This window comes from Pogona vitticeps, chromosome 5 (genome assembly GCF_051106095.1).
Source record: "Pogona vitticeps strain Pit_001003342236 chromosome 5, PviZW2.1, whole genome shotgun sequence".
Classification (NCBI taxonomy): Eukaryota; Metazoa; Chordata; class Lepidosauria; order Squamata; family Agamidae; genus Pogona; species Pogona vitticeps.
Genome location: NC_135787.1, coordinates 2,722,786 through 2,750,573, shown reverse-complemented (window position 1 = coordinate 2,750,573; position 27,788 = coordinate 2,722,786). Strand labels below are relative to the sequence as shown.

Sequence of the window (27,788 nt, the reverse complement as noted above, 5' to 3'; positions counted from 1 at the left end):
TGAACATTGAGGAAGGGTTTGTGTGTCAGAGGGAGAGGGAGAGGGAGAGAGAGACTCACACACAGAGACTTGACTTTTCCATAAAACCATGAAAAAAGGAACATTGCAAAATTTAATCTCCATTGCATTTAGCTCTTCTGAGAACAGCAAATATTTCAAGGTAGTAATTGTACAATTAGCTGTTTAAGTAATGTTCTTTGGCATTTTGAAAAAAGCCTCCATTGAATTTATTTTTATTTTTTTAACATGACTGGTTCTTGGTCAGTTCACTAAGAGACGTTTATTGGCAGGAATTGTAATAAAATTGTATTGATTGCGGGTTTAATGTGGATTCAAATGAAACATTCAATATGTCCTCCTTTGTCCTCCTTTTTGTCTTTCTATGTCCTCCTTTTGGTACCAATGTATCTGGCAACCCTATGCCCACAGAGACTGGCGAAATGTTAGGAAGAAAAACCTTAAGAACACGGCCAAACAGCCTGGAAAACCCACAACAACCATTGGACCCTGGCTGTGGAATCCTTCCAGAATACATTTCTTTCTTTCTCTTCCTTCCTTCCTTCCTTCCTTCCTTCCTTCCTTCCTTCCTTCCTTCCTTCCTTCCTTCCTTCCTTCCTTCTCTTCACCCTTTCCCTTTCTTTTTCCTTCTGGTTCTTAGCATTTCCTGCAAAAATTCCCAAGAGCACATTTGCACATAAAAGCAAAAACAAACAAAACAAAACAAAGCAAAACAAACAAACACTGTTCTGTTGGTATAAGTTAGCAGAGTTTTTGTCCCATTAAAGGCAGTCCAGTTGATTCACACAGACAAAGACAGCTTCTTCCAACACCAAGTGTATTTATAGTATATACAGAAGTTCAGCAGTACAAACCGGCAGCTTGACAACATGACATTCATTAGAAGAGATCCGTACCTCTTATCCACATGTCCACACAGTTATACACATGCACAGCCAATCAGTGTGGACACTGCATCATCCCAGACTGCATTATTCAGCATTTTGCACACCTGTCAAGTATGGCTGCTGATTATCATGGGACTTGTTCTGCCTCAGTGTGGAAATTATTCTTTTCACCCCTCCTAATTTACACCTGAGCACAACGTATTCCCAACTCTTCAGTTAGTTCTCTGTGTCTTCGCACATTCAGTGGTTTTGTTAGAAAGTCTGTCACATTTTTTTCTGTTTCACAATACTGCAGTTGAATTTTGCCTCTCTAACATTGTGATATTTAATATCAATGTGTTTGCTTCTACTTCTCATTGTTTCTGTGGTTGCCATCTGTACACATGTGGCGCTGTCCTCAAACACTGTTATGGCCTGATCAACTTTAACTTTCAGATCTATAAGCAATTGCTTATACCAGTGGTTCTTAACCTTTTTGAAAGAAACGCCCCCTTGACCCATTGAGGAAGTTATCATCGCCCCCCTCCCCGCAGTGATTTATTTATTTATTTATTTATTTATTTATTTATTTATTTATTTATTTATTTATTTATTTATTACACTTAAATCCAATGACCCCTGAAAACAAAATTACATTCCAAGAAAATGAAATGCCCCCCAAAAAGTAACATTTAATGATTTAGTTGCAAGTGAATTTTAAGACTCAAAAAGAAATATAAAAAGGGCATAAAAACAAATGCAGGAACTAAAAATTTCAAGACAAAAAGTCTGAAACTAAATTAAAATTGAAGGAAAATATATATTCATGCACACTGTAAAAAGGCTGCAGCCATCTTCATAGGTTTGGCTTGCTCCAGTGCCCCCCTACCGCCCCCTTCTGCTCCAGCGCCCCCACGCCACCCCTTTTTATTCTACCGCCCCCCTGAAAAATGAAATCGCCCCCTGGGGGGCATTATCGCCCACGTTAAGAACCACTGGCTTATACCACACTAAAAAGGTAAAGATAAAGGTTCCCCTTGACAATTTCTGTCCAGCTGTGTCTGACTCTAGGGGGCGGTGCTCATCCCCGTTTCCAAGCCATAGAGCCAGCGTTTGTACGAAGACTATCTCCCGTGGTCACATGGCCAGTGCGACTTAGACATGGAACGCTGTTACCTTCCCACCGAGGTGGTCCCTATTTATCTACTTGCATTTGCATGCTTTCGAACTGCTAGGTTGGCCGGAGCTGGGACAAGTGATGGGCACTCACTCCGTCGCGTGGATTCGATCTTACAGCTGAAGATCTACAGACCTTACAGCACAGAGGCTTCTGTGGTTTAACCTGCAGTGCCACCACGTCCCTGTTATACCACACTAGCTCTGAATATACTTCTGAAAGAGCAGCAAACTCTGCTTCAGCAGTGGATGTGGCAACAAAACTTTGCTGCCTTGATTTCCATCCCACCAATATCACAGCAAACTTTATTGTGAAAGTTGATACTGATTTCCTCTCAGCTATGTTGTTGACCCAATCCCTATTTACATAAACCTTTAATTTTAAATCACTAGAGGGTTGTATTAACAAACATGTGTCAAGGGTACCTTTTAGGTATCTAAATATTCTTGTCACCCCCAACCATTGTTTTTGTGCTGGCTTTGCACTATGCCTACTCAGAATATTGACTCCTACAGCAATATCTGGCCTTGTCCAGTTTGCTGGATATTGTAAACTTCCAATTTTTGATTGGTACGAATCAGCATGGGGTCATGAAGAGTCAGACACGACTAAACAACAACGACACTTCTTCTTCTTCAAACTCTTTGCTTTAATCCTCTGACTTTTGAAAATCTACTGTCATGGGTGTCTGTACACTTTTGCAGTCCTGCATGTTGTATTTTATTAGCATTTCCTCTATCATTAATCTCTGATTTAGGACATAACTATTGTATTTTTTTCTGAATTGGAACCCCCAAATAATTCTGCATCTGCGCTAAGTTCTTTAGTTTGAACTACTTTTTCAATTGTTTTCCAAACAGATCAATTTGAGCTTGTTCCTTTGACATAAAGCATATGCCACCAACATATGCTAGCAAAATATTTTGCTCTTTTCCATTTTCTTGGACATAAAGGCATGGGTCTGCCAGGCTACTTTTAAACTTCAGTCATTTCAGTGCTGAATCTAGACACTGGTTCCAATATCGTCCAGACTGTTTAAACACATAAATTGCCTTGTTTAACCTATACAACAATTCCTGGTTGCATAGGTTAAACAAGGCAACCATTCCTATACAACCATTCCAGGTTGAGAACTCTCAAACCCAGGTGCCTGAGCCATGTATCTGCATTCTGCATTCAAGTATGCTGTAGTTATGTCAAAGTGACTAACCAAGTAATTTCTTGAAGTAGGCAGAGTTAATGCTTGCCTCAGAGATTCTACCTTTTACTGTTGGGGGAAAAAACTCATCAAAGTGTACGTTTTTTCTTTGTGTGTATCCCCAAGCCACAAGTCTGGCTTTGTACCTATATTCCCCATTGATCTGCATTTTTCTTTTGTAGACCCATTTACTTCCAATTGATTTTTGTTCTGGTGGCAATGTGGTTTCTGTAAACACTCCATGGTGATGCATGGATTGTAACTCTTTCATGGCTTGTTGCCATTTCATTTTCTCTGCCTCAGGCAGAAGCAACACCTTTTCATAACTCTTAGGTTCATGGAACAGGTGACAAACTCTTATTTCCCCCACACCAAACCTTGATGGAGGTACTCCTTTTTAGATCTTTCTGACATTCTGGGGACCTCTGGTTGTTCTTTAAGAGGCTGACTCTCTGTATCACTACATTCCCCATCCTCCTCCTCTGAGCTGCTGGGACTTGAGCTTCCTTCAGCCTCTTGCTTTGGAACCACCTCTATTTCCTGAGGTGTTTAGGGGTATGAACACTTCTGAGTTTGCATGAACCTTGTCCCAATTTTCATGTTCACAAAAATTGGCTGATCTGGAAATAACCACATTTATATTTCCATCTAAGAATCTATATGATTTAGACCCTTTTTTATACCCCAGAAACCTCATTTTCTTGGTTTCTGGTCTCCCTTTTCTTCTCGTTTCCTTTGGGATGTGCACCCAGGCACTGCATCCAAACACTCTCATATGTTGCAGGGAAGGTTCTTTGCCATATAACATGAAATATGGAGTCTGTTCGATGGCAGAAGACCAAATTTTATTAACTATGTAGTTAGCCATCTGCAACGCCTCCCTCAGTACAAATTACTCATGTTAGCATCCGCTAATAGGGCGTCTTTCATGGTTTGCAGGACTCCATTCCTGAGTTCTGCCACACCTTTTGAAATGATGTATCCCTACCTTTGTCAGCCATGTCTGGAACTTTCCAGATATGAATTCAGACCCTCTGTCTGTCTGCAACTACCGCACCTTTTGGCCATAACGCCTTTCCACAAAGTTCACTCATCCCCTGAAATGATCAAACACTTCTGCCTTATTTTTCATGAGAAAACAGAATGAGAAACTTGTGTGGTCATTGAGCAAGACTAAAACATATTTAGCTCCTCCCATAGATGGTGCTTTTGTTGTTGTTTAGTCGTTAAGTCATGTCTGACTGTTCGTGACCCCATGGACCAGAGCACGCCAGGCCCTCCTGTCTTCCACTGCCTCATGGAGTTTGGTCAAATTCTTGTTGGTAGCTTTGGTGACACTGTCCAACCATCTCGTCCTCTGATAGATGGCGCTAGAGGCCCTATTATATCTGCATGGTCCAACTGGAAAGGCCTATTGTGTTTGCCTGTTACTTTCCTTGCTTATTTTTTGGACCTTTGATTTTGCAACTTTGGATGCATTGCAATCCAGAAAATTCTTACAGGGTTTCATTTTCAAAACTTTTGCCATCTTTTGCATTTTTTCCTACCACCCTGAAATTAGCATGACCCAGTCTCCTGTGTATCAAATGAGCACACTGGTCATGTGGTGGTGAGTTTTTGCCTATGGCATGTGTTACTTTGTTTTGTGTTTTTCCCTCCAATTCATATAAATTATTTTCAAGTTTTGCTGTGGCACACACCCTGCTCCATTTCTTAATTACACATGTACTATCAGCAAATGAAACTGTAAACCATTTCTTGTCCAGACATGAGACACTTAGGATATTACAGTCTAAATTGGGCACATGCAAAACACCATGTAGATCCCTTTGGAAACCTGGAACGTAAAATGTTCCCTCTCCCATTACTGACAACTTCTCTCTATTCGCCAGGCTCACATAGCCGTTTTTTGAAGCACCTAGGGAAGAAAATCATCTGATTTATGAGTCAAAAGAAAAACAGCTCCACTGTCAAGAATCCAGGTTTTGACCTTGGAGTTATCAGAAGCCTGTACAAGAGAAATCCTCCCTTGCTTCTTGCCTCCGCTTCTCCAGCTAGTTTCTTTTTCTCTGCAGTTCCTTTGCAAATGCTTTTCCGATACACACTTGAAACAGCTTCTTACAGCAAGAGCCTTTCCTGTCTGTTCTCTGTTGCTCCTGGAAGCAGCTCTCCTCTGCTGTGGGATGTCATCTCTCATTCTGATTTGGGACCTCTAATTCCCTTTTTTGTCTTCCTCCAACTATCTGCTTGTCAGATACTCCAGGGTTAAATCTCTCTCTGGCATGGATTCCAGGCTTGTTACTAACACATTGTAATCTTCTGCAAGACTGCTCAGGATCACATACACTTTGTGAATCTCTGTGAACTGCATGCCCTTCTGCTCAAGCTCCACAAACAGATTTCTCATCTGCTCTAAGTGTTCTGACATGCTTCCATCACGGTCAAGCCTTGCTCTGTATAATTTTTGTGTCAAAGCAACTTTGCTTCCAGCAGAGTCCCGAACATAGACACAATGCAGAGCTTGCCAGCACTGCCTAGTTGAGGTCAGTCCATGCACGTGCATTAACTGGCTGTCCTCTAAGCACAGAACTATTGTTGTTAAAGCCTTCTCATTTTGCTTTGTCTGTTCCTCATTTAGGACAGTGGGGGGATTGGATACAATCTTCCACAAACCCTCCCTTCTCAGCAGCATTTCGGCTTTAACTGATCAAGTCAGATAGTTCCGTTCATTTAGCTTTGTGAGAGGGAATCCTCCCATTCCTGCGGCCCCAACTGACTGCATTTTGCTGCCTTTTTATCTTTGTCCTCTGTCCTTTATCCCTCCTGGGCTCTGAATGGCAGGATGCTCACCTTACTGGACATTCTCCACTTCTGGACTGGTTCCTTTGGCCTCTGTGGTACCCTCTGCCACTCACTGGCTTCTCTGGCGCAAGGCAGATGTCTCTGGGCCCATAACCCCTTGTTGGTGTAAGTAAGCAGAGTTTTTGTCCCAGTCCAGGCAGTCCAGTTGATTCATACAGACAAAGACAGCTTCTTCCAACCCCAAGTGTATTTACAGTATATATAGAAGTTCAGCAGTACAAACCAGCAGCTTGACAACATGACATTCATTAGAAGAGGGCCTACATCTTCGCCACATGTCCACACAGTTATAAACATGCACATACAGCCAATCAGTGTGGACAGTGCATCGTCCTAGACTGCATGATTCAGCATTTTGCACACTGTGAAGTACGGCTGCTGATTATCATAGGTCTTGTTCTGCCTCAGTGTGCAAATTATCTTTGACATGTTCCATATGGAAAGACTTGGGTTTTGCACAAACTCCAAGCTTTTTCACACAAAATACACATTTTCCATATATAGGGGGGTTGCTGTATTTTTACACAGCTTTATGCTCATTTTAAAAAAGGCTGGTCTTTCTGCTCTTGGGTAGGAGTAAAATGTTGCGGTGATTACCCATAATTTTGACAAGTTTTCTCAAAATGATGAGACACCCCTTTTACTGAAGGTGAGAGAAGTTCAAATCCTTACTCTCTCCTTCTTTCCTCTTCCTCCATTCATCACATTTTCCTTCGTCCATGCAAACACAGGCAGTCATCGCCCTTCACTAGGGGTCAGAGTGAGGTCTTTCCACATCAACTGACCACACCCACACATTTGTCCATGAGTTGGTCACATCCCTCACTGCAGTGACTGCTGCTGGTCCAGTCACCACATTCACCACAGAAGGTTCTGCCACTTTCTGAATGCCTGTTGGACATCTCTGCTTTACACCTTCTAATGGTTCCTTTAGGCTAGAGATTGAGAAACAAATAGTCAAGTTCAGATCTCCAGGGCTGGATGAACTCTACCCAAGGAACTGGTTGAAGAACCCTCAGAACCACTGTCCATTATTTTCTTGAAATCATGGGAAATGGGTGAGGTGCCTGATGACTTGAGAAGGGCTAATGTTTTACCTATTTTCAAAAAGGACGAACCTGGGAATTACAGACCAGTCAGCCTGAAATCAATTCTGGGAAAATCTTGACACAGACTATGTAGGCATCCTTCAGTCTCGAGAGACTATGGTATAACACAGACTATAAAGTGATCTATATGCAACCACCTAGAAAATAATGCAATAATAAATAATGCAAATCCTGTCAAACTAATGATTTCATTTTTTAATCAGGTAACCTCCCTGACAGAGGGAATGCTGTAGACATAATATATCTTGACTTCAGCAAAGATTTTGAAAAAGTGCCCCATGATATTCTGATTAGCAAGCTAACTAGGTGTGGGCTAGTTAGAACAATTTGCTAATCTAATGGATACACAGTTGGCATTGAGAATCATACTCAGAGGGTGATGATTAATGGCTCCTTTTCAAACTGGGAGGAAGTAAGAAGTGGGGTATGCCAGGGCTCAGTCCTGGGCCTAGCACTATTCAATATTTTTATTACTGACCTAGATCAGGGGATACATGGAATGCTAATCAAATTTGTGGATTACACAAAATTGGGTGGAATAGCTAACACCTGGATCAAAATTCAAAATAATCTATATAGGCTTAAGCACTGAGCTTGAGAAACAAAAACCATGATGAAATTCAAAAGGGATAAGTGCAAAGTATTGCAACTAGGAAAAAGAAACCATACAGTTACAAAATGGGGGATACCTGGCTCATCAACACTATGAGTAAAAAGGATCTTGGATTTATTGTATGTCAAGCTGAATATTAGGCAACTGTGTGATGTGGCTACAAAAAGGGCAAATGCTATTTTAGGCTGCACTAATAGAACTATAGTTTCGAAATCCTGCAAGGTGCTAGTCCCCCTCTCTCCAGCACTGGTTAGACCTCACCGTGAGTACTGTGTCTAGTTCTGGACACCATACTTAAAGAAGGATGCCGACAAACTGGAGCAAGTTCAGAGGAGGGCAACAAGGATGATCAGGGGACTGGAAATGAAGCCCTATGAGGGAAGATTGAAAGAACTGGGTATGTTTAGTCTCAAGAAAAGAAGATTGAGGGGAGATCTGATAACACTTCAAATACTTGAAAAATAGTCATAAAGAGGAGGGGTAGGACCTGTTCTCGATCATCCCAGAATGCAGGACATGCAACAATAGGCTCAAGTTACAGGAAGCCAGATTTAGAGGGGTGGGGTAAAAATCAAATCAAATGAAATCAAATGAAATCAAATAAATAAATAAATAAATAAATAAATAAATAAATAAATAAATAAATAAATAAATAAATTTCAGTTGAATATCAGGAAAAAACGTCCCAACTGTTAGAGCAGACCAGCAATGGAACCAATGACCTCAAGAGGTGCCAAGTGCTTCAACACTGGAGGCATTCAAGAGAAATTTAGACAACCACCTGGCAGATATCATTTGATTTCTATTCCTGCACTGAGCAGGGGGTTGGACTCGATGGCCTTATAGGCCCCGTTCTAACTTCATGATTCTATGGTGCCAGAGAACAACACAGTTCGGCCTGAGGAAGAGAAGATGGAGTCAGCAGTCAGGAGAAGATGATATTCCTGCACAAGCCAGGAGCCATCATGCAGAGCACAATGCCTAGAGACCCCTCTAACCCCTCTCTTTTTTCAGGACATTGTTCCATCCAGTGGCAGAAAATACATGAGGGCATGAGAGGCTGCATAGAGGGAGAGAGAGCATCTCATGGGATCCACAGCATTACCTTCAGGAAGGTAATCAGCTGGTTGAGCAACAAGGGTCTGCTTTCTGCACCCTAGGATTCCAAACTGGAGCTCCCTACATGCAAACCAAGAGTGTGTTTTTGCTGTGCGACCTTGCAGAGAAACAAAGAATCGATAGAAAATGGGGGAGAGGGTGTTATTTCTCATTTTTCCATAGAAGAAGCCACTCTTTTCTGGCAGGCAACTACATACAAGCCAATTAGCATGCCCTCCCATTGCAAAAGCAACCTCCCGGACTCATTGCCGTCCCAACCCTGGAATAAAGACATGAGACAGTAATATGGGTTAAATATGGGCCACACTTTATTGATAACATCCAAATATGAAATTTGCCATCCTTTGGCAAAAGAGGGAGCCTGCTGTAGTGCAGAAACAGCTGAAAGGCAGGGGTATGCTGACATCCCCCGATCAAGGAATGGGTGAGTCCCCAGACCCAAGTTTCAGCGGTCACCAGACAGTAGGAACACGGCCAGATGCTAATAAACACCCCCAGACCTCAAGCTATCTTTACCTGATGACTGTTGGTCTGGAAGTGCCCCAGTGCATCTTCCCCAGCACAGGCACTGTAATCGCACAATCCGCAGTGCTGGGAGGTCAAATGCGCTGTTGGCTTGAGCAATAAGGGTCTGTTTTCTGCAGCTTAGGATTCCAAACTGGAGCTTCCTTCATGCAAACCAACAGTGCATTTTTGCTCTGCAACCTTGCAGAGAAACAAGGAAAGAATCGATAGGAAATAGGGAGAGGGTGTTATTTCGCCTTTTTCTGAGAAGCCACTCCTGTCTGCCAGGCAACAACATGCAAACCGATTAGCATGCCCTCCCAGTGGAAAAGCAAGCTCCTGGCCTCATTCTTTCCTGCCTGCTCCAGAGCTGACTTTTCAGAGAGATTCTTAACATACCCCTGGAGCTAGCTCTACTTAATATCTGTGTTGTGTTTTTGGGATGCACACTTTGGACTTCTGGACTGCAAATCTTATACTGTACTTCTCCTTTCTGGGACTATGCACTTTCTGGGAATCCTCTACCCCCTGCAAAAAACTAAAAATGTTAGGGTAAATCTCTTAGTCTTGGCATGAAAGAAATGTGTAAAACCTGGTAATAAGAATATTGGTGACTTTGGACAGGTATGCTTTTAAAAAGAATCTGACATGATTTCAAAGGAGAACTAGAGAGAGCTCATCCATCTCTGCTGAAGTGTGCTGTAGGTAGCTGATGTGGCTTGTGACATGTCCTTCCCAAAACATTTAAAATGGACAGCATTCAAAAATAGTGCAGGCACAGAAACTGTACTCTTTTGGGCCTCCTTCCGTGTTTAGATCAGACCTTGGAAATGTTGCATTTTCCAATTGCCACCTGGCTGGGGTATTTTGTGATCTGTAGTCCAAAAAGGGAGCATTGGGGAAAGTTTTTGAAGTGGTGGAGTTGGGCCACCTAAAGTCAAACCATTGTGCAAAGGCTTGCTTCTGGGCAAAACACTCACCCATGCCACAAACATTCTCCTCCCGTACCCAGAAAAACAGGCAACCCATCCCAACTGGTAAAAGCATAAATTATAGCATGTGCATAAGGGTGTGCACATGGATGTGGGTGTACACACTCCCATTCTGTGCAAAACATAACAGTAATGGTAGGAAGTGCTTTAAAGACAACTCAAGAGAAATTCCCCTGACTTGAACTATTGCAATTCATTTTAGATATTGAAACAATTTTTGATGCAGACAAGGTTGCAGAAGAGTTAGCTGTACTGGCTGTAATGCTTAGTCAATTGGAAGAAGAAATAAGTGAGTTACTTTAAGATTGCGATGCCAATGAAATTCAATGCTGGTGTCATGGTAGGATTCACACTAAATCTGCCTTGGCTGAAGAAAAACACAACTGAAGAGTGTTGTTCTTTCTGTGAGTCCTGGAGTTGGGGGTATCCCTGTGGCCCTCCAGAGATAACTACCTTGGAGAAGTACAAAAGCTTAAGCCATTATATTGTAAGATGCATCTCAATGAATCTTATAGGGATTGTTTACTCCCTTCACATTTAAATACGATGTATTACTAAGTCAAGAGGAGAGATATTGCAGATGTCAGTGGGTGCAAATTTGCTGCATATATTTTACTGAAATTTTAAATATGCAGTTTTGGGCAGCAAATTTTTAAAAGTACAAAATATACAAAGGCTATGAAGTAGATTCATCTCCTAAAATTATATTTCTGAGATAATGTAGATGTTGTTCACCAGGACTTGCCTGTAGGCATCCTTCAGTCTTGAGAGATTGTGGTAATGTGTTCTGAATAGAGGTCTTGGAACAACGTCTGGTGTGGTTGAGAAGGCCAATTTGAGTGTGACAACCCCTTCCACACTGAAGACAAATGCAATCTGTCCCCTGTCCAGCTCCCTGATTTTTCTGCTTTCGGAACAGCCTCTTTGCCTCGGCCTGCTGGATAAGCGTCTCTTCAAATTGGGAGAGGCCATGCTGCACTGCCTGCCTCCAGGCTGAACGTTCAGAGGTCAAAGTTTCCCATCTGTTGAGGTCCATTCCTAAGGCCTTCAGTTCCTGCTTGCAGATGTCCTTGGATCGTAGCTGTGGTCTCCCTCTGGGGCGCTTTCCCTGCATTAATTCTACAGGAGATCTTTTGGAATCCGACCATCAGCCATTCTCATGATATTCCCGAGGCAATGTAGATGTTGCTGTTTCAGTAATGTATATATGCTTTAAAAATCCAGCTTGTTCTAGGACTACTCTATTTGGAACTTTGTCCTGCCGGGTAATACAAAAAATACATCGCAGACAACACATATGGAACATGTTCAGCTTCCTCTCCTGGCATGAACAAAGGGTCCAGGACTCACTGCAGAACAGCAGTGTGCTCAGGACACAGGCTCTATAGACCTGGATCTTGGTATATGCCATCAGCTTCTTATTAAGCCATACTCTCCTCGTGATTATAGAGAACATGGTAGTTGCTTTGCCAATGTGTTTATCCAGCTCGACATCTAGGGAGAGAGTGATCACTAGTGCTCACCAGGAAGACTTACAGTATATCACAGAAGTGATTACACCCCCTCACATTTCATGTCTAAACAGCTGGAAACAAAAGTGAGTACACCCCTAAGTGACAATGTCCAAATTGGGCCCAAGTAGCCATTTTCCCTCCCTGGTGTCATTAGACAAGTCTCAGTTGTGAAGGGAGAGCAGATGTTCTCGCTCTCACTCTCTCAGATTAGTCACTGGAAGTTCCACATGGCATTTCATGGTCATGAATGATCTGAGGATCTGAAAAAATGAATGGTTGCTCTACCTCAAGATGGCCTAGGTTATAAGTAGATTGCCAAAACCCTGAAACTGAGCTGTAGCATGATGGCCAAGACCATACAGCAGTTTAATAGGACAGGGTCCACTCAGAACAGGCCTCGCCATGGTTGACCAAAGAAGTTGAGTGCTTGTGTTCAGCGTCATTTCCAGAGGTTGGCTTTGGGAAATAGACATATGAGTGCTGTCAGCATCGCTGCAGAGGTTGAAGGAGTGGGGGGTCAGCCTGTCAGTGCTCAGACCATACGCCACACACTGCATCACATTGGTCTCCAGAGCTGTAATCCCAGAAAGAAGCCTCTTCTAAAGATGATGCACAAGAAAGCCTGTATATGGTTTGCTGCAGACAAGCAGACTAAGGACATGGATTTCTGGAACCATGTCCTGTGGTCCGATGAGACCAAGATAAACTTATTTGGTTCAGATGGTGTAAAGCGTGTGGGCAGCAACCAGGTGAGGAGTACAAAGACAAGCGTGTCATGCCTACAGTCAAGCATTGTGGTGGGAGTGGCATGGCCTGAGGTCACATGAGTGCTGCCGGCACTGGGAGCTACAGTTCATTGAGGGAATCATGAATGGCAACACGTACAGTAACATACTGAAGCAGAGCATGATCCCTTTGGAGACTGGGCCGCGGGGCAGTATTCCAACATGATAACAACCCCAAACACACATCCAAAATGACAAATGCCTTGCTAAAGAAGCTGAGGGTAAAGGTGATGGACTGGCCAAGCATGTCTCCAGACCTGAACCTTATTGAGCATCTGTGGGGCATCCTGAAATGGAAGGTGGAGGTACGCAAGGTCTCTAACATCCACCAGCTCTGTGATGTCGTCATGGAGGAGTGGAAGAGAACTCCGGGGGACACTTGTGAAGCTCTGGGAAACTCTGTGCCCAAGAGGGTTAAGGCAGTGCTGGAAAATAATGGTGGCCACACAAAATGTTGACACTTTGTGCCCAATTTGGACACCTGAGACTTAGGGGTGTACTTACTTTGGTTGCCACCGATTTAGACACTAATGGCTGTGTGTTGTGTTATTTTGAGGGGACAGCACATTTACACTGTTATACAAGCTGTATACTCACTGCTTTACATTGTAGCCAAGTGTCATTTCTTCAGTGTTGTCACATGAAAATATATACTAAAATGTTTATGAAATGTGAGGTGGTGTACTCACTTCTGTGATATACTGTATAACTCCACCTGCTTGTTAACTACTGCAACAAAGCTATTCTTTGTATGTGGAATCTTCCAATTGCACCACTATATAATATTAGTATGAATGGGCATGGATGAGACCATATATAAGATAGCACATTAGAAATGGCGTGAGGAGCAAGTGAGCCACAAAATAGATTTAGAGAAATAAAGGTATGCTGTTTATTGGAACATGAATTGTCATGCTTTAGACATCCTTATGCATTATTTTCTCGTATATAATGCTGCTAGTGGTATGTTTGTAGCAATAAACTGTAGATAAGCTGGAAATCACTTAAAAATATGATGGATTCAAAAAAATAGAACAGGGAAGCATATGAATGAGTTGTGGGTTTTTCGGGCTCTTTGGCCGTTTTCTGGAGGTTGTTCTTCCTAACATTTCGCCAGTCTCTGTGGCCGGCATCTCCAGAGCACAGTTGCTGTCCTCTGAAGATGCCGGCCACAGAGACTGGCGAAAGGTTAGGAAAAACCACCTTCAGAACATGGCCAAGAAGCCCGAAAAACCCACAACAACCATTACATCCTGGCCGTGAAAGCCTTCGTGAATATTTATGAATGAGATCGCAATTCAAATAGGCAAAGTGTTTTCATTATAATAAACACTTCTGATTTTCTGGTTAATGCTGTGTGTTTTATGGGAAAATGTATTCCAACTTTATTTTGTAACATTTAGAGAGGCATACAAACAGATATCTACTAAACACTTCTTCTTGTCTCTTTGTTCTCATAATCTGACTTGGATGAAAGTCGAAATTCGTTACAAATTGAATCATGACTGGATGGCCCATAAAGATGCAATCTATTTATTTGTTGTTCAACCACAGAACTGGACTGAATCAAGAAAATTTTGTATGAGACAGAATGCTAAACTGCTTCGGGTTGAAAATGCTGAGGAGGAGGTAAGCAGAACACCCTTCGTAGCATGGTGACCCCTTGTTCCACCTTTGGGTGCCTTCCTATCATTTCCAACTAATCTTCCTCCCAGTCTTTCCTTCCAGAAGCAGAAGGGGTGGCATTGCAGGAGCTCTGTTTCAATGAGGGGGAAATCTTTAAAAACCTGTATTGTTTTTATGTGCTCTGTTAGGAAATACTGGAGTGAAACAAGTACAAATTTAATCCTTCAGCCGTTGTCAGCCCGCACCATCACCAGTTCCCACCAGGCAACACCAATGTCCTTGCAGCTCACTCAGGCTGCTGCCTGCAACTTTCTGCATGCTTTCTTGCCTTGAACCCATACGAGGGTCTTATCTTCCCAATGATGAATCACAAAACAAAGCAAATTAATATGCAAGATGTAGAACTGAGGAAAGGTTGGGTTAGGAGAAGCCGATGCCTTTTACTCAGTAAAGGGGCTCCATATCTAAAAGCAAGCTCAGTGAGTACTGTGTAGTTTGGCCCTGTCTTTCTCTGGCCTAGTTCAGAGGAAAGCCTAAATCCTGCCCCAGTCTTTTAGACAGCTTGGACTCAGACCATTTAGGGCTTTATAGGTTAAAGCCACCCCTTCGCATTGTGTCCTGAAACAGACTGGCAGCCAATGGAGCTGGTGCAATGGGTGAGTAATACATTTCCTCTAATCAGCCCCAGTTAACAACCTGGCTGCACCATTCTGGACCCACTGGATTTTCCATACACTTTCCAAAGGCAGCCCCACATGGAGTGTGTTGCAGTAATCCAGCAGAGATGCTGCAGCTGACATTCCCCACCACATTTTCTCTTGTCCCAAACAATTCCATTAGCTGCTCCCCAACTCTGTTTTCCGTCCTATCAAAACACATCCCTCCATAAGTAGAAAAAGACCCAAGTTAACAATTTCTCCCCAAAGCTGCCAGGGACTGGCCACAATATCACAATAAATTAGAATGGCAGGGGATGATTTGGTAGGGTTATACGGTATTAAAATATAGGGGAGAAGGAATATAAAAACAAAACAAAATGTTGCCAAAAGGGTTCTCCTAGAGATGTGCTGGAGGCTCAGCATCCACAGGTCTTCCCACATAACTCATTGTATGACACAGAGACACTGTCTCTGGCAGTGAGTGCTATTGTTATCTTAAGGATCTGAAGAGACTTTGCAAGCCAGAAAAGAGACCCAAAACAGTTATGAGCCCAGGGGATGGAGGGATGCCAACTTCCAAGTCTTCTCCTTACCTCAACCAGTGTCCTCTGGTATAAAAACAACCCCTACAAAAAACCCAAGAATTTGAGTTGCAAGGGGAACAGTACAGTAGGACTACCCCAATTCTGTCCCATTGGTCCACTGACAGGTGGAGGTAGTCCAACCCGGCACAAGCCAAGGTGGCAAATCTGCTAACCTTGATGGAATTTCTAAACACAAGGATGACCCGTCCCATGCACTTCCAGTTTAACCTGATGTTGGATGGAGTAACCTGGGGGACTACCCTTCCCACTCAGGTCTCTAATGTGCCAGGTCAGCCCTTTCATCCACAGTCAGATCAAAACTCAGTTGAGACATTTTCTGGACTGATTCAGGATTTAACAACAAAAGGGTCTGAGCAGAAGGTGTCAGGGCGTGCTGATTACCTTGTCCCTGCTGGGAGGGGGGAAAGCCAGAGCCCAGAATACAAGACCTTGAGAGTGGGCTCTCCTGAAATGGCCAGCTTTCCCATCCATTGACAGAAAGTTGTATGCATAGTTTCTCCTGGCCCTAAAGGACCGTCCTACAGTCTCTCAGATGGCCATTAACCGACCAGATAGGCGGGATATACAGTAAATAAAATAAATAAAATAAAATAAAATAAAATAAATAAATAAATGCTTCCAACCTTCCTCAGATCCAGGGCTGTAACAAAGTTGGGCAACTGGGGCTTTTCACCAGAATACCATAATTTAGAGGACATCAAAACCTACAGGGGAGTCTATTCAGACAATTAATAGCAAAATTTCCTGGCCCTATTTACTCCTCCTCCCCGCATGAAAGAGTACCCCTTCTCTTTCTTTTGCGAAGCCTACACATTCTCCTTCTTCTGGCTCCTCTTTAGGTGACACCACTTGTCACAGCAATGCTCAGAGCTCCTCTTGGTACAAGTGCATTTACAGGTTTGCCCTTGAAACTCATTAGCCAACAACCAACCTCTCAGGCCATCTCATCCATGAAACTGTCCTGGTATTGGCTGGCCATACGTTCTGCATACTCAGGGCAAGTGTGCCTACCCTGGCACACATTTTGCTATAGGGATGTCTCATGCTCTGCTCTCAGAAGCTCATAGGAAGGTTGTTGTGACATTCTTTCAAAGCTCACAACAAATCTCCCCTTTCTCCTACACATCTCACTTGTCAGTGTGACCTGTGGTTGGGCTTCTTTCTCTTCTAGGGGGCTTCGGGTTGCCTCCTTTGCCATGCAGCTGCACCTCAGTTGATTCCATCCCCTTCACCAAAGTAGAAACTGACAGATCTCCTGCATTTGAAACAGTGCTACATGTCAGAGTGGCCAGCATTGTTAAAACACAAAGAGAGGGAGCCCCAGTTGTTCCAGACGGGCGATTTGAAAAGGCACAAAGGTTGGAGCCACAACTGCTACCTGAGGCATGCAAAAACTGATTAACGTGCATATAGTGTAATTCTTGTATGATGTATAGAGAGTTTTCTGTAGTTGAGAACTACTTTGTTTTTGGACTGCTCCTATCCCATCCTGTAACATGATACAGTGGTGCCTCGCTTAACGAGCGCACCGCATAACAATGAAATCGCATAGCGATCCGTTTTTTCGGATCGCTGATGCGATCGCTTAACGTTTTTCCTATGGGGCACAATTCGCTTTGCGAAGGCCGGTAAGCGTTTCGCTTACCGATCTTCACAAAATGAAGCCCGACGATCAGCTGTTCGGCGGCCAAAATGGCCGCCGGAAGCCCGGAAATGGCCCAAAATGGCCGCGCGCAGCATTTTCGCGCCCTCGTTAAGCGAGGCGAGGGCGCGAAAATGGCTGCCGGCCATTACGAAGCTTCGTTGAACGGTGAGTATTTGGCCCATTTGGAACGCATTCAACCATGTTTAATGCGTTCCAATGGGCTTTTCTGTGCCGTTCAACGATGCTTCAGCATAGCGAAGGTTAATCCGGAACGGATTGACCTCGCTATGCGAGGCACCACTGTATCTGTAACTCCTAGGAGTCTTTTTATTGGTCCAGCCCACTGGGCCATAAGGCACACAACACATTTTTCCCTTTTGCCTCCCTGATCACCAGCCAGCTAGGAGGCAAAGAAGAGCTATCTCTTCGACCAGTAGCAGTAGAAGAGGCACCTGTATCAACACTGCCAGCTAGGGGCAGGGAGTGGAGAAAAGGTTCCCACAATGCACTGTGGATCACTCTTCCCTCATTGATCTTAACAACACAGTGACAAGGTCTCCCTCGGAGCTACAGTGGAGTCTCGACTTACGAATGGCTCCACTTACATACTTTTAGACGTACGTACTTCTCCGGCCGCAAAGTATTACTTTGACTTGCGGCGAGAGAATCGACCTACAGACCAGAAGAGGGAGGCGGGGAAACTGCCAAATTCAAATCTGCCGCTTTCCCCGCCTCCCCTTTCCAGTCTGTAGGCCATGGATCAGCCTCCGGATGCCTTCCTGGCCTTCTCTGCCACCATGGGTGGCATCTTGGAGGTCCCCCCCCGCCGATAATGCCTCCGAAGCACTATTGGCGGTGAGAGGAACCTCCGCATGCCTTCCAGGGTGGCGGAGAAGCCATGGAAGGCATCCTGAGGTCTCCCACCGCTGTCGCCACGGCTGGGAGCCAAGCCGCACTGGGCAATCCCAGCCATGCTTGGACTCCCAGCAGCGGCAGTAGGGGGAACCTCCAGGTGCCTTCCATGACTTCTCCTGCCCTTTCTCCCTGCCTTTGAGAGCTCCGCAGGCAAAAAGGCAGGAAGGGCGGGAAATTCGAATTTCAGGGAGAAAGCCATTTGAGACCTCCAAAGGCTCCCATCAGCGGCGGCGGTGGGGGGGGGGACTTCAGATGCCTTCCAGGGCTTCTCTGCCTGGAAGGCATCCGGAGTTCCCCCTCCCGCTGCCACCGCTGGGAGCCAAGCCGCGCCGGGCGATCCCGGCCATGCTCGGACTCCTGGACTTCCCCAGCTGGGCGGGGGAAGTCCAGGAATCCGAGCATGGCCAGGATCGCCCGGCGCAGCTCGGCTCCCAGCGGCGGGGGCGGGGGACCTCCGGATGCCTTCCCCGCCAATGCCGGCTTTCCCGGGCAATAGATCGGGCCTACCGGGAGAAGCCATCCCACGGTAGGCCCAGTCTACCAGGCTTTCCTGGTAGACCAGGCCTACTGGGGGAAGCCATCCCCTGGTAGGCCCAGTTCACTCTGGGAAAGCCTGTGTTGGCGGGGGAGCTCCGAGAGGCCTCTGGCAGTGGCGCCAAAGCCCTCGGAGTCCTGCAGCAGTGGTGATGACAGCCATGGGGCATCCTAGAAGGCTTCGAAAAGGTAAGTTTAATTTTTTTTACATTTCTTTTAATTTTGTGTGTGCGTGGGGAGGTGTTTCTTGGGTGGGTTACGAATTAATTGGTTTTCAATGCATACCATAGTCTCTCGAGACTGAAGGATGCCTATGATGAAAGCATTCCTATGGGGAATGCATTTTTGACCTTCGGACTTTTCGACCTACGGACCCCATTCCAATACGGATTAATTCCGTAAGTCGAGACCCCGCTGTATACACATTCTCTTTACACACATGCTTTTCATCTCCAGTTCTCCCATGCTGAAAATTTGTAAAGGTCTGCTGCCTTCTTGAGAAAGGAACATTTTCTGGTGAGATGAACATCTGTTTCCCTCATTTCCAATAAAGATCTTCTGATTGCTCTTGTTTGTTACAGGAGTTCATAGAAGGAATAGCCTATGGAAAGCACAACTCTTATTGGATTGGAGCAATTAAGGAATCTAACAAATGGATATGGTTGGATGACAAGACAGAAGTGAAGCTATTGTGAGTCAGTAAACATTTTTCGATGACCAGTTTTTGTAGAAACTTTAACAGATATTGCTTTTGCTTTTTACTGAGTGTTCTTCCTGTTATTTCAATATATTCACTGCAGAACACTGCACAAGATTTAGTTGACAGTATCTGGCCTTTATTTCTGATTTTTTTTCTTTAATGGAAGATTATAGGAAACTATAAATAATATATAATAATTGCGTGGTATCAGGTCAATTTTGACTTATGGTAATCCTTTTCAAGGTTTTCCAGGTAGAGAGTGACTCAGAAGTGGTTTCCCATTCCCTTCTTCTGGAGGCATCCTGGGACGGTGCAGGTTGCCCAAGGCTACTGAGGCTGGCTCTTCTCCCTGGAGGCCCAGTGGGCGAATCGAACTCCCAACCTTTACCTTGCTGCCGCCAGTTGACCTCTGTCAACACCCTTTAATTAGAAAGATTGTGGTCTGAGCATAAAGTTGATCAACACAGGTTTATTGATTACAGTTCGCTTTAACAGGTTCTTTGCAGATCTTAATGTATTTATTTGATTATTAATACAGTAACTTGTTTCACTCTTACCTCTTCACTCTTACCTCTATAAGTTCCACACTCTTAACTCCTAACTCTGTTACCATCTTTGACTACCACAGACTAACTTCTACTTCAGACTCTCATATCTCTGACTCTCAGTCCCTTCTCACCTCAGACTCCCCACTCTCACTTCCCTCTCCCTCCAAGTTCCTCTGGCTCCGCCTCCCAACAGCTCCCATTGGTGCAGGCCAATACCATTTTATATATAATGTCCTGTCATTAACAGCCATGTCCAGCTCTTGCAAACTCATGCCTCTGGCTTCCTTTATGTGATCAAGCCACTTCATATCAGGTCTCAAGTTTATTGCAAATGCATGCTTCAAACAACCAAACAGACAGCTAAACAAGTGACATCACCAGATGGCCAATACAGAAACCAAATAGACTATGTAATTGGAAACAGGAGATGATGAAGCTGCATTCTCTCAGCCAGAACAAGGCCAGTAGCGAATTGTGGTACTGATAACAAATGGTTAATATCCCACATTAGAGAAAAATTGAGAAAAAAAGCACTAAAAGAAATGTAGCACCAAAATATAATTCATACATTTCTGATTAATTTAAAATCTATGTAAAGAAAAGATCTGCATTCCTAGACTCAATTGGCTATGAACCAGAAGAATTGGGGAGTGAAACTAGAGATGTTATTAGAGAAGAATGTAAAAAGATAATTCCTGCAGTGAAAAGAAAAGAAAAACCTAGATGGCTGATGGAAGAAACAGTTAAAAATTTAAAAAACAGATGAAAAGCAGAAGTAAAAGGTGAGAGAAACAGGGACAGAATCCTGTGTGACAAACCCAGACCTACTGGGATCTGCCACACGTTAACTAAGCTGCCACCAACCATTCCCTATAAGAAGTCACACAGACCAGGGATGGATTTTTAAACAATAAAAAGAATAAGGTTTATTTAAATACAACACACAGGGAAAATAAAATAATCAAGTGAATAAGATAAAGTAACGTGGCTTATTCTCATTCATACATGCATACAGTTTGGTTCACACAGAACCCTTAACTTGAAGCACAGACCCTGAACCTATCAGTTCTGGCTAACCAACAGACACCTGAACCTATCAGGTTGGTACTCTGACACACAGTAGTACCCTGTCTGACACACAGACTCCCACACCAGCTTCTTCTTCCCAGCTGCTGCTTCGTCACATCCCAGCGTCTCCTTTTCTCCACACACGCATCACATATATATACAGTACAGCCCCTCCTCCTGATGTCCCGCCTTCCACTCCCCATAGGATGGAACTTTCCCTCCAAACCCATGACAGACAGGTAACATCAGTGCTGTATGTAACACCTCCCCTCTTTATAAGTTGTTTTGTAGGGGGAAAGCTAAGGTGCTTTTTCCCAAAAAACAACCTGAATCCAAAACATACAAAAACATTTATACATACAATATCATACTTACTTATACTTACATTCTAAGTTAACCATAGCAATTAGGCATTTAAACATTTACCATATACATTACATCAATTTACCTTTATTCATACAAACCAAGTTCAAAAAACAGGTACATTTAACTTTTGTCATCAATATATATACATAGTCCATGTTTCGTTCGCCGTCTTCATTCTTCAGGTCTTCTTGACAAGGCGTCAGCAACACAGTTCACTGACCCTCTGACCACCTTCACTTCAAAGTCATAGTCCTGCAGATTTAAAGCCCACCTCATAAGTTTGCTATTGTGGGTTTTCATTGTCTTTAACCATTGCAATGGTGAATGGTCAGTACACAGAACAAAATGTCTTCCCCAGATGTAAGGCTTGGCCTTCTGGATCGCGTAGACTATGGCCAAACACTCCTTCTCCACGGTTGCCAAATGTCTCTCACCTTTTTGAAGTTTCCTACTCAGGTAGGACACTGGATGCTGGTCACCATTCTCATCCTCCTGGCACAGAACTGCTCCTACCCCGCTGTTAGACGCATCGGTGTAGATGATGAACTCCCTGTCGAAGTCTGGAGCACGCAGCACTGGATAGTTGATAAGGGCCTCCCTCAACCTCTGGAACGCCTCCTCACAGTCGCTGGTCCACGGGATGCGGTCATCAGTCTTCTTCCTCGTCAGATCGGTCAGCGGAGCCACAATCTCGCTAAACCTCGGGATGAACTTTCTGTAGTAGCCCACCAACCCAAGAAATGATTTGACTTTTTTCTTGGTATTGGGTCTGGGCCAATCACGAACAGCTTCTATTTTGGCCTCCAGGGGTTTTATCACTCCTCCCCCTACCATGTGACCCAAATATTTTGTTTCTGGGATACCCAGCTGCAGTTTGTTCCCTCTGCAAGGCCTAGGCCAAAGCACTTCCTCCCCTGGGTCAAAGTGCCTCTCCCTGGCTTCCTGGTCATCCCAAACTTTCTTTCTGACCTTTTGAGCTTGCAGGGTCTCTGCTGCTAGCTCTAGGTTTCTCTTTAGGTCATTCCTTAAAGAGTTTATATATGTCACAACGTCTTGTGGGTCATCCTGGGTGATCTGCTCCCAATTTTGTTTGATCAAATCAAGGGGCCCTTTCACCCTTCTCCCAAACAAAAGTTCAAACGGACTGAACCCGGTACTGGCTTGTGGCACTGATCGATAAGCAAACAAAAGGGATTGCAGCTTCTGGTCCCAATTGTTTGGATTCTCTGCCAAGTAAGCCCTAATCATGCGCATTAGAGTCCCATTGAACTTCTCAGTTAACCCATTACTTTCAGGATGATAAGCAGTGGTTTCCTTGTGCTTAATTCCACAGATTTGCCATAAGCGTTTCATGAGCTTTGATGTGAACGATGCTCCCAAATCTGTGATTATTTCTGAGGCAAATCCCATCCTGGACATATACCCCACCAAGGCATCTGCCACTGTGTTAGTTTCAATGTTAGTCAAGGGTATGGCTTCAGGGTACCTTGTGGCATGGTCCACAATTGTGAGAATGAACCTGTTCCCCCTCTTTGTGGCCTTGGGCAAAGGTCCCACAATGTCCACCCCTATGCATTTGAACGGAGTGTCAATCACAGGCAAAGGGCACAACTTTGCTTTGGTCCTGTCGCGGCTATTCCCCTGCCTTTGACACACATCACATTGTTTACAGAACTCCCTGATCTGCTTCCCTATGTCAGGCCAGTAAAAATTCTGTGTGATTCTCTGCTGTGTTTTGTTCACCCCTAAGTGTGCAGCAAACATGTCAGAGTGCCCCCTTTGTAAGATCATGGGACGATACTTTTCAGGTACCACTAGCTGACTTCTGATCCCATCTCCCCCTTTTGAGATATTCCTCAGGGTCTCTCTATATAAAATCCCCTTTTTCTCCAGAAATCTCACTGGGGTTTCAGGTGTTAGCTGGGCGTCAGTCACCTGTTCAAAACACTTTTGGAGAGTGGCGTCTGCCTTTTGCTCTTGTCCAAATCTGCTGTCTGTGGTTAAGGTTTCCACCACAGCTTCGGAACTCCCCTCTGCTTCCGTCTCTGGCTCATCATTACCCCCCTGAACTGTCCCCGTGGTGGCTTGTGAACGTGTAATCACTAGCACCCGTTTCACATGTTCAGCCAGGTCATTTCCCACGAGCACGGCTGCTGGCAGAGTCGATGAAATCGCTAGCCGCCAAACTCCCTTCCAGCCTTGAAAGTTCACAGGTACCTCCGCGACTGGCAGAGAGATTACCTGCCCCTCAATCCCTGCCACCTTCATGCTCTCATTTGGGATCACATATTCCCTAGGAATAATATCTGGATGGCACAGGGTCACCTGAGAACAAGTGTCCCGCAGCCCCCGATACTGACGGTCAAGTATTCCTACGTCCACCCCTGCTGCCTCAAACAACTGAGAATCTGTTTTCACCAGCAAGCAGCGCTTTACCTCCGCGAGAGGACCATTTTCCTCAGCCTGATCAGCAGATGTCACTGTTCCAGATTGAGTCGCCATGGCAACAGGCTCCCTCAGTGACAATGAGCCTTGCTCTTTCTGGACACAGAACACAGCTTTTGGCTTGGTTCCACTCGAATCCTGAGGCACCATTCCTTTTAGCTGCTTTAATTTCTCACACTCTGAGATTAGATGGCCCTTTCCCTGACAGAAATAACATTTTCTGGTGTATTTTGATTCTCTCTCATCTTGTTTTGGTTTTCCCTCCAAAATCTGAGGTCTTGGTTTCATGTCTGAGGGCTTCCCTTCACCATGGGCCCCTCCCCCTTGCTGGTTTTTCCCTGGTCCCTGAGAGTACTTGCTGTAGGTTTCTTTGGGTTTACCTACAGATTTCCCCTCACCCAAGGGCTTTCTTATTTGGGAAATAAAATCTGCGATCTCGGCTGCTTCTGCCACAGATTTTGGTTTCCTTTCCCTCACCTGGAATTTCAATTCCCCATGCAGGACTGAATAGAACTGTTCCAGTGCTATCAAGTCTTTAAGCTGCTCGTAGGTCTCTGTCCCCTCCTGAGATAGCCATTTCTCAAGCAGCCTCACCAATTGGGCCCCCACTTGGGTAAAAGTCTGTTCTGGTTTCTTGGTGATTGACCTGAATCTTTGCCTCAGCTGTTCCGCATTTATCCCATGTCTTGCAAACACCAGTTTTTTAAACTCTGCAAAATCTTTCATCAGTTCCTCAGGCATCTCGGCATAAACCTCAGCCAGGCTACCACTGATTAAAGATCGCATGATGGTCATCTTCTCAGTTTCCCTCACTGAGAAGTCCACAAACGCTCTTTCCACTAAGGAAAAGAACACCTCAGGACAATCTCCCTTGTGGTACACAGGGAATTTCTTCAGGTCAGCTTTAGACAATTGGCCTCCCTCAGAATCCCTATTGTTATTATTGTTCTGATTCATCAGTTCCAGTTTTCTTAATTCAAACGCCATCCTTTCTTTTTCCAGAGCAATTTTCTCTCTCTCCATTCTTTCTTCTCTCTCCATTCTCTCTCTCTCTCTCTCTAATTCAAACGCCATTTTCTCTCTCTCTAATCTTTCCTCCATTTCCCTCACCCTCAGTTCATGCTGTTGGGCTAGGAGTATTTTTCTGAGTTCTGGGTTCTGCTCTCCTGTGCTGTCACCCTGCACTGAGCCAAATTCATCCTCAGAACCTTGGTCAACCTGGGGGTCTTTCACTTCACCCATTTCTGCCACTTGGCTTCGAGTCAAGGGCATAATCCCCCCCCCTCAGAACAGGCTGCTTTAAAAAGTCAAGCCTCAAAATAAAACGACCACTTTTTTTTTTTTGCCTCAGAAGCAGCTTTCCCTATAGAATGCTGCTGTCCTTCAGCACTTAACTTGCAACTGTAGCAAGTTGGAGTCTACCCCCCTCTGCTGGGCCTCTCAGCAGGCAAGCTAGCTCACTTCTACTTTACAATTTTGCCTCAGCTTTTTTCCCGCCAAAACCAGGCTGCCTCAGAGCACCCTAATCTAGTCTTCCCAGTTGGCACGTTCTTCCACTAGCGCACCTCCCCGTGAGGTACACCTAGAAGATTACCTACGCGCCTCAGATTGTCCCTGACTAGACCCCCCTTGCTCTGGGCACACGTGCCAAGGCTTTGCTGGACCGCTGGACAACTGGACCAGTCGTATCCCACACGCTGGACACCAATCAATGTGACAAACCCAGACCTACTGGGATCTGCCACACGTTAACTAAGCTGCCACCAACCATTCCCTATAAGAAGTCACACAGACCAGGGATGGATTTTTAAACAATAAAAAGAATAAGGTTTATTTAAATACAACACACAGGGAAAATAAAATAATCAAGTGAATAAGATAAAGTAACGTGGCTTATTCTCATTCATACATGCATACAGTTTGGTTCACACAGAACCCTTAACTTGAAGCACAGACCCTGAACCTATCAGTTCTGGCTAACCAACAGACACCTGAACCTATCAGGTTGGTACTCTGACACACAGTAGTACCCTGTCTGACACACAGACTCCCACACCAGCTTCTTCTTCCCAGCTGCTGCTTCGTCACATCCCAGCGTCTCCTTTTCTCCACACACGCATCACATATATATACAGTACAGCCCCTCCTCCTGATGTCCCGCCTTCCACTCCCCATAGGATGGAACTTTCCCTCCAAACCCATGACAGACAGGTAACATCAGTGCTGTATGTAACATCCTGAATGAGGTTTTTCAGCATCTGTCACATGGAGACAAAGAGAACTACTGCAAAGGCAGTGAAAAGAAATAAAGGAGAACAAAGGGGGAAAATAACAGATATATTCCAGAATATCCAAGAAATTTAAGGCCAGATTAGGAATGCTGAATGACCTACAGGGAAGCACACTATATTACCAGAATAAATAAATAGAATGTGGAAACAGTATACTAAGGATTTATATAGAAGAGAGAAATGCATGGCAGACTCCTTTGAAGATGAATCCTATGAGGAAGAATCTGCCGTTCAAGAAAGTATAGTGGTCCCTCGCTTTATGACGTTAATTTGTCCTAGTGAAAACGCTGTAGAGTGAAAACATTGTAAAGCGAAATAAAAAAGCCCATTGAAATGCAATGAAACCCATTCAATGTGTTCCAATGGGCTGAAAACTCACCACCCAACTCAAGATCCTCCATGGGGCGGCCATTTTCGGTGCCTGTGCAGCGAATAATCCGTCCCTAAGCACAGTGGAGGGCCATTTTCTTCAGTCGGTGGCCATTTTGAAACCCGACAATCAGCTGTTTTTGATCGTCGTAAAGTGAAAATTGGTTCCCGGAGCAGGGAACCGATCATCGCAAAGTGGAAAAACCCCATTCAAACCATCATTTTGCAATCGCAAAAGTGATCACAAAAACCTCACCGTCAAGCGGATTCGTCGTTAAATGGGGTAATTGTAAAGCGGGGCACGACTGTAAAGTGAAAGCTGCTCTGAAAGTACATGTACTAGGAAGAAATAAATCACCAAGAGCAGCTGAGGATAATGATGGAACAATTTCAATCTGGAAAACAAACACTGGCCCACATACTGGAAATGCTCAAAATATATTCTAATCTCCAAGAAAGGAAATACCAAGGAGTATGGTAACTATAGGACCATTGCTTTAATTTCCCATGCAGGCAAAGTGATGTTCAAGATGTTGTAACAAAGACTTTTACCTTATTGGAATGAGAAATGCCTGATGCTCAAGCTGGATTTCAAAAAGGCACTTGAGATCAAATTGCATATATTCACTGGCTACTGAAGTGCACCAGAGTTTCAGAAGATCAGTGTGCGCTTTATAGACTACAGCAAACCTTTTACTGTGTAGATCATGAGAAACTATGGGTGATTCAGAAAGAAATGGGTGGGCCTCGGCATTTGATTCTCCTGATGTGTTAACTTGTATCGTGGACAAGAACCTACAATTATGACAAAACATGGAGAGACAGAATGGTTTATGATAGGAAGAGGGGACAGACAAGGCCATATTTTATCCCCTTATCTGTTGAATCTATACACAGAACATATCATAAGGAAAGCTAGATTAGATTCAGTGAAAATTGGTGGAAGAAATTTCAGTAATTTCAGATAAGTAGATGACCACTATCTTACTGGCAGAAAGCAGCAATGAAATGACTTTTCATGAAAGTGAAAGAAGTAAGTATCAAAGCAGGACTGCAGCTAAGCATTAAGCTGACAGGGGGGAAAATGATTTGTTTGAAATATGATGCTGGAGGAGAGCTTGGAGGATATTCTGGACGGTCAAAAAGATGAACAAGTGAGTCCTAGATCAAACCAAGTCTGGAGGCAAAAATGTTAAAATTAAGATGGGCCTAATATGGGCACATCAAGAGAAGACTGGAAAATCTGGAAAAGATAGTCAT

The 27,788-nt window shown here is 44.2% G+C and overlaps 1 long non-coding RNA gene across 1 annotated transcript in view; it reads left to right on the top strand.

Annotated features, from left to right (window-relative positions):
• LOC110086602 (uncharacterized) overlaps positions 1–27,788 on the top strand; it is a 65,940-nt gene that overhangs the window by 11,308 nt on the left and 26,844 nt on the right. The window contains exons 2-3 of the long non-coding RNA XR_012087841.2: positions 14,312–14,386; positions 19,323–19,432. This is a non-coding gene — a long non-coding RNA (uncharacterized LOC110086602). The remainder of the gene's footprint in view (positions 1–14,311; positions 14,387–19,322; positions 19,433–27,788) is intronic.